The sequence below is a fragment of the Rhinichthys klamathensis genome, unplaced genomic scaffold (assembly GCF_029890125.1).
Source record: "Rhinichthys klamathensis goyatoka isolate OS25496 unplaced genomic scaffold, OSU_Roscu_1.1 h1tg000354l_1, whole genome shotgun sequence".
NCBI classification, from domain to species: Eukaryota; Metazoa; Chordata; class Actinopteri; order Cypriniformes; family Leuciscidae; genus Rhinichthys; species Rhinichthys klamathensis.
In genome coordinates this window covers 728,697-735,270 of record NW_026606864.1, presented here as the reverse complement: position 1 = coordinate 735,270, position 6,574 = coordinate 728,697, and the positions used below count along the sequence as shown (strand labels likewise).

At 42.3% G+C, this 6,574-nt stretch overlaps 1 pseudogene; it reads right to left on the bottom strand.

Annotated features, from left to right (window-relative positions):
• Nucleotides 1–2,804: 2,804 nt before the first annotated feature.
• On the bottom strand, nt 2,805–3,681 carry LOC130069077 (endonuclease domain-containing 1 protein-like; annotated as a pseudogene).
• Nucleotides 3,682–6,574: the final 2,893 nt, after the last annotated feature.

Genomic DNA, 6,574 nt, shown 5'->3' with positions numbered 1-6,574 from the left:
GTGAAAAAGTGAGTTTTATGATCGGTCACAATTGTGACCGGTGGGATAATGTGTTGTATCAACCATTGGACAGACTGAATATAGGTCTATAGGACCTGTGCAGTGTGTTTGTGCGCGTGTGTTTGTGTGTGTGCATGTGTGTGTGCGCGTGTGTGTGCGTGTGTGTGTGCGTGTGTGTGTGTGTGTGTGTGGTGTGCGTGCGTGCGTGTGGGGTGTGCGGTGTGTGTGTGTGTGTGTGTGGGGGGGGGGGGGGGGATGCGTGTGTGTGGGGTGTGTGTGTGTGTGTGTGGGGTGTGTGGGGTGGTGTGCGTGGGGTTTGTGCGTGTGGGGTGTGCGGTGTGTGTGTGTGGGGTGTCTGGTGTGTGTGTGGGGGGGGTGTGCGTGTGTGTGTGTGTGGGGTGTGCGTGTGTGGGATGTGTGGTGTGTGTGTGGGGTGTGTGGTGTGTGTGTGGGATGTGTGGTGTGTGTGTGGGGTGTGTGGTGTGTGTGTGGGATGTGTGGTGTGTGTGTGGGGTGTGTGGTGTGTGTGTGGTTTGTGTGTGGGGTCTGTGGTGTGGTGTGCGTGGGGTTTGTGGTGTGCGTGCGTGTGGGGTGTGCGGTGTGTGTGTGTGGGGTGTCTGGTGTGTGTGTGTGTGGGGTGTGCGTGTGTGTGGGATGTGTGGTGTGTGTGTGGGGTGTGTGGTTTGTGTGTGGGGTGTGTGGGGTCTGGTGTGGTGTGCGTGGGGTTTGTGGTGTGCGTGCGTGTTGGGTGTGCGGTGTGTGCATGTGTGTGGGATGTGTGGTGTGTGTGTGGGGTGTGTGGTGTGTGTGTGGTTTGTGTGTGGGGTGTGTGGGGTCTGTGGTGTGGTGTGCGTGGGGTTTGTGGTGTGCGTGCGTGTGCGGTGTGTGTGTGGGATGTCTGGTGTGTGTGTGTGGGATATGTGGTGTGTGTGTGGGATGTGTGGTGTGTGTGTGGGATGTGTGGTGTGTGTGTGGTGTGTGTGTGGGGTGTGTGGTTTGTGTGTGGGGTGTGTGGGGTGTGTGTGGGGTGTGCGTGCGTGTGGGGTGTGCGGTGTGTGTGTGTTGGATGTCTGGTGTGTGTGTGTGGGGGGTGTGTGGGTGTGGGATGTGTGGTGTGTGGGGTGTCTGGTGTGTGTGTGTGGGGGGTGTGTGTGTGTGGGATGTGTGGTGTGTGGGGGGTGTGGTGTGGTGTGTGTGGGGTGTGTGGGGTCTCTGGTGTGGTGTGCGTGGGGTTTGTGGTGTGCGTGCGTGTGCGGTGTGTGTGTGGGGTGTCTGGTGTGTGTGTGTGTGGGGGGTGTGCGTGTGTGTGTGTGGGGTGTTGTGGGGTGTGGTGCGTGTGTGTGGGGTGTGTGGTTTGTGTGTGGGGTGTGTGGGGTCTGTTGTGTGGTGTGCGTGGGGTTTGTGGTGTGCTTGCGTGTGGGGTGTGCGGTGTGTGTGTGTGGGGTGTCTGGTGTGTGTGTGGGGTGTGCGTGTGTGTGGTGTGTGTGTGGGGTGTGTGGTGTGTGTGTGGGGTGTGTGGTTTGTGTGTGGGGTCTGTGGTGTGGTGTGCGTGTGGGGTGTGCGGTGTGTGTGTGTGGGGTGTCTGGTTTGTGTGTGTGGGGGGTGTGCGTGTGTGTGGGGTGTGTGTGTGGGGGGTGTGCGTGTGTAAAATTAGGTAGAAAGTTAGGTAGCAGCAGAAAGTAAGGTAGAACAGTTATCCTTTGTGTATTAGCATGTAGATACAATGGGTTATCCCACCGGTCACTATTGTTGCCGGTGACATGTTTGTAAGTTCTATGACAACATTAAACAAAGTTGAGTAATTGCAAATGCATATATCAGTACTAGACACCTTAAACATGATGTGTACCAAAAATCTAAGTCCTATCTTTATGTTAACATACTATACTAATCTTTTCTTTGGGAGCTTTCTTACTGCCATCCTCTTCTCTTGGCACAAACAGGAAATAAACAGCTCTGGTCATGTGACAATTTACAGTAAACATGCGACACTGCACATATTTCATTGAGACCCTTTATTATTTCAATATCTGCTGGAAATGCATTGATAGATCATTCAGTAACATTTTTATAGCCTTAGAAATGAAACATTTTTTTTACGGTCACTATTGTGACCGGTGGGATTTTAAAACAAACTTTAGTTCTACAAAAAGTCTTGCAGTTCAGTCAGACTCTATTCTCAAATAGTTTAACAGGAAAGATGATGGTCTTTTACACTGATGTTCACACATCTAAACCCGTGAACCCACATACTGTGAATGTGTGAGTTCTTTCACACCACTACAAGCGCTGGAACATCTATTGTATGGCATTTGGAGTCACTTCTTATAATTGTCCTAAGCCCTATAGTGTTCTTTTGTGACCTGATCTGTGTCTTTTGCAAATAATTGGCAATATATATTTCAATATCTTTTGGTTCACTTCTTGAGTTATGCCAAAAACACTGAGACGGTTGATGTGACACATTCAACACAAATAAAGCTCTAGACACAAGTATTATTTTGCATGATTTGAAAGCATTTATTTGTATGGCTTTGAAGTTGTCAAAGAAATAACAGGGTCAGAGTTAATAACAGAAATCTGTTAGACTCTTTTTATATCATACCAACTCTACATTTAGACAAACTAGCGACACATCCAGGCCCAAAATGATGCTGGTATATTTGTAATGGTGGACCACTATGATTGTTCCTCGACGTCTGGCTCATCACAAGCATCTGCTTCTGGAGGTGGACTAACATCTGCTTCTAAAAGATCCAAACAGTCGCCGTTAAACAGTGAGCTTTCTTTATTATATTTGATCTTCAGAAAGTCCTGTAATTCCTCTTTACACGGATCTTTTTGCCTTCCTCTTTTCTCTCATCTATGTTTTCAGCCCAGTGAGCTTGAGACAACCATTTTTTGCTCTTACTGTTATAGCAGCAGAACGCTGTCCACATGTGTGAGGGTTTACTCTGTTATTCAATATATCTGGTGGTGTTTTAGTGTTCGGCACAGCTCCTGTCAACACATAGGCCAAGATATTCCCAGGGTTTTTTTCATCACTGCAGTGAGAATTCATGATCTCTCTAACTGTTTCCTCCATGATTCTCCAGCTGCCACCGTTAAAGCTTATGGACTGCGGCACAGCATTGGTCAGTGTGAATGTAGATTGGGCAGTGTCTTCATCAGCTGCATGGCTGCACGGAAATAAGTGTCCATGATTCACATTCATTTGGTTGTTCTTGTAGTCTCCGTCCTTAGCCTGATCTGAATCTTTAAGCTACAGAACAGATAGTTGACAAAGAAAAAAAGAGACAATAATGAGTTTTTGTAAAACATAAAAAAAAAAAAAAAAAGAAAAAAAAAAAGGAAATTGCATCCTCACCTGTGGCTCTGTCCTCCATTTAGATTTAGGTCGTTTCCCTGTATGATGCCCAGTATATTTGTAAGCTGAGAATAAAGGGATCTTATTTGTTATGTCGTAGAGAGTTGCAAATCTGTTATCGTTGTTATATTTTTGACAGATTATTTTGTACTGATTCTGATTCTGTGAGACTGAATTCGCCAGAATGGCAGAAATCCCTGGAGGCTGTTCTTTAAAAAAAACTGTTTGCAAGTTTCAAATGAATTTACAACATCAGTCATGATGAACAGAAAGCCAAACACCAGCAGCATCGAGACGACAAACACACGCATCTTCAGCTGTGAAGGTAATTCAGGACGTGAAGAACACGAAGGTTATTCGGATGTGCAACTTCCAGAAAGAAACCCTCTGTTTTATAGACATGCTAACTATTCTTTATCTATCTATTTATCTATTTATCTATCTATCTATCTATCTATCTATCTATCTATCTATCTATCTATCTATCTATCTATCTATCTATCTATCTATCTATCTATCTATCTATCTATCTATCTATCTATCTATCTATCTATCTATCTATCTATCTATCTATCTATCTATCTATCTATCTATCTTTATTTTTTTATCTGTGGATCCCCTAAGTTGTGACTGTGTCCAGTTCAGATGTTCAACTGTAAGGCAAGTTCAGACCGCATAATTTACATTGTACATTTACATTAACATTCATTCATTTAAATACAGTCATTGATATATGTGTAAGGCTAGGCCAATAAAAATTCAATCTTATCTCACGGAAATATAACTCTTAGTATATGACTGGAGTTCAGTCAAACAAAGAAGAGAATGTGCCTTTGCTGTTGCGGGTCCTAAAACTGGAACAGTTTATTAGTTCACATTAGGTCTGCACCTTACATTACAGATTTTAAAAAATGTACTATTTTTAAAAAAAAATTACTCACTATTTTTCTATTGCTTTTAATGTCCCTTGATAATTAAATTGTATTTGCTTTCAGTTTTTTTTTTTATTAAATTAAATTATCATTGTCCCTTGTTTTATTTGGGAGTTTTTATTTTTCTATTTCCTTTGCCTTTTCTGATGTTTGATCTTTGATATAATTGTCTTTGTTTTCACTTGTGAATTTATTTTTCTACTTCTTTTGCCTTTCTGATATTCTGATTTATTTTCTAATGTTGTAAAGCACATTGGTCAACTGTCAATGTTTTAATTGTGCTATATAAGTAAACTAATCTTAATCTTTAACTTGTGTTCTGTAAGCTTATGGACATAATACTTTATCAGAAAGAGCTTTATTGCCAGGTATGTTTAAACATGAGGAATTTGATTTGGTGACAGAAGCTTCTACAGCACAAACAGAAAGACAGTGACAAGACACAGATAATAAAAATAATAAAAATAGAATAAGTAAATAGGAAATACATTATACAACATAAAAAAAAAAAAAAAAACTCAATATACAAAAATAGACAATAGACGTTATCTACAGGTATGTATGTACAAATGCAAGGAAATGTAAATAAGAAGTATGGTGTGTTAAATAAATGTATAAAGTGTTGTGTATTGCACATGTTTACTGCCAAGTGGGGCCATTAACTGTTCATGAGATGGATTCCCTAAGTGACTGTATTCTGTATATATCTTATTGTAAAATTAAATATGTAATGAATATATCACTTAAATATAGTACAACTCTTGGGGTGTTCTAGCAGACTAAATGCAAAGTTACTCCAGCATCTAAAAAGTGTCCGCTTAATTGTCCTAATTAATTAATTAGCTATTTAATTGAATCAAACACTCAACACAATGCATTAAATTTAAAGCTGCAGTAGGGAGTTTTGAGAAAACGTTGACTTAGCCTGAAAATTTGAAGAAGCACAACTTCCAGGTCCCACCCCCTTGCTCTCTGCTGCGCTACAGGCCTCCCTCCACAGCTCGTCCTCCACAGCGGAGCCTGTCGTGAGCGCGCAGGCTAGTAAACAGGGCCACCGATAACAGCAGATAAAAAGTTATATGGCACATTCACTAATAGGGACTAAACGTCAACAATATGCTTTACAGTGACTATGGCCTGCCCATACTTTGACTACAAACTTGGTCCTCAAATCATTATGTATTTTCCAATAGCCTACATGTAACTTTATAACGTTGCACTCTTTCTATAAGTTATAAATAGCTAGTAAGATAACGTTACAGTTTTTCTCGATTGCTTAAACACATTTCTTGAAACTATGCCTCATATTCTCAAAACAGTAAACACAAATCCATAACGTCTCACCCAATTCCCCAAACATCCTATTTTCAGGTCAAAATGAAGCTCTCAAAACCATTCACTCTTGCTGAAAAACCAAACTTTGCCCTCAGACAGGACACACAAGCCCTCAAAAATACACACACTACAACATAGTCTTACACACTGGTGCTATAAATTCAAAACAACATTTCCAAAACTGGTAAGTCATGTTGCTTGTGCATGTTGCAAAACCGCCCCCCGCCCGCAATAATCTTTTTTTTCCCTCTCTCCTACTCTTACGTAGGATGTGTGTGAGCATCATATGACAGTAAAAGAGCACACACAAACCTTATTTAAATATGGAATTGTATTGGAATGGTAAAGAGTGTTGGTACATGCCTCCACTCAAGGATACAATATGATGAACAAGTCTAAGAATGTTCCACGTATGGGTGAAATACCATCATTGGCCTAGAAAGATAACATTCTGGGAGTCAAGACTAAAGGAGGAAGGATGCCCTCCCTTCACTGTCACACTCTGCAGCCACTCTGTGTGACTGTTCGACTGCTGGCCTTTTCTTGCAAGAACATAAACCTCATCAAAGACAATTAAAAATGTTTTTCTCTTATTCAGTGATAGAAATATGTTTGCCACCACACCTCCCTGAAGGTTCTGATGATGGAGGCGACGGTGAAGCGACTCAAATTTGGCTGTACTCTTTGCCCAGCCTCCCTCATAGTCATACCATGGACAAGGACATGGCCAACTAAAGTGGCTTGAATTTCATCCGAGACTGCTTGTCTTCTTGCCCTTGCCCTTCCTCCTCCTTCTTCTCCTCCTCCTCCTCTTCCTCCTATTCCTCCTCCAATTCCTCTTCCTCCTCCTCTTCCTCCTCCTCCTTTTCTTCCTCCTCCTCCTCTTCCTCTCCCTCCTCGACCTATTGCTTAATTTCTCTGTGGATCGATTGTTCCAAAA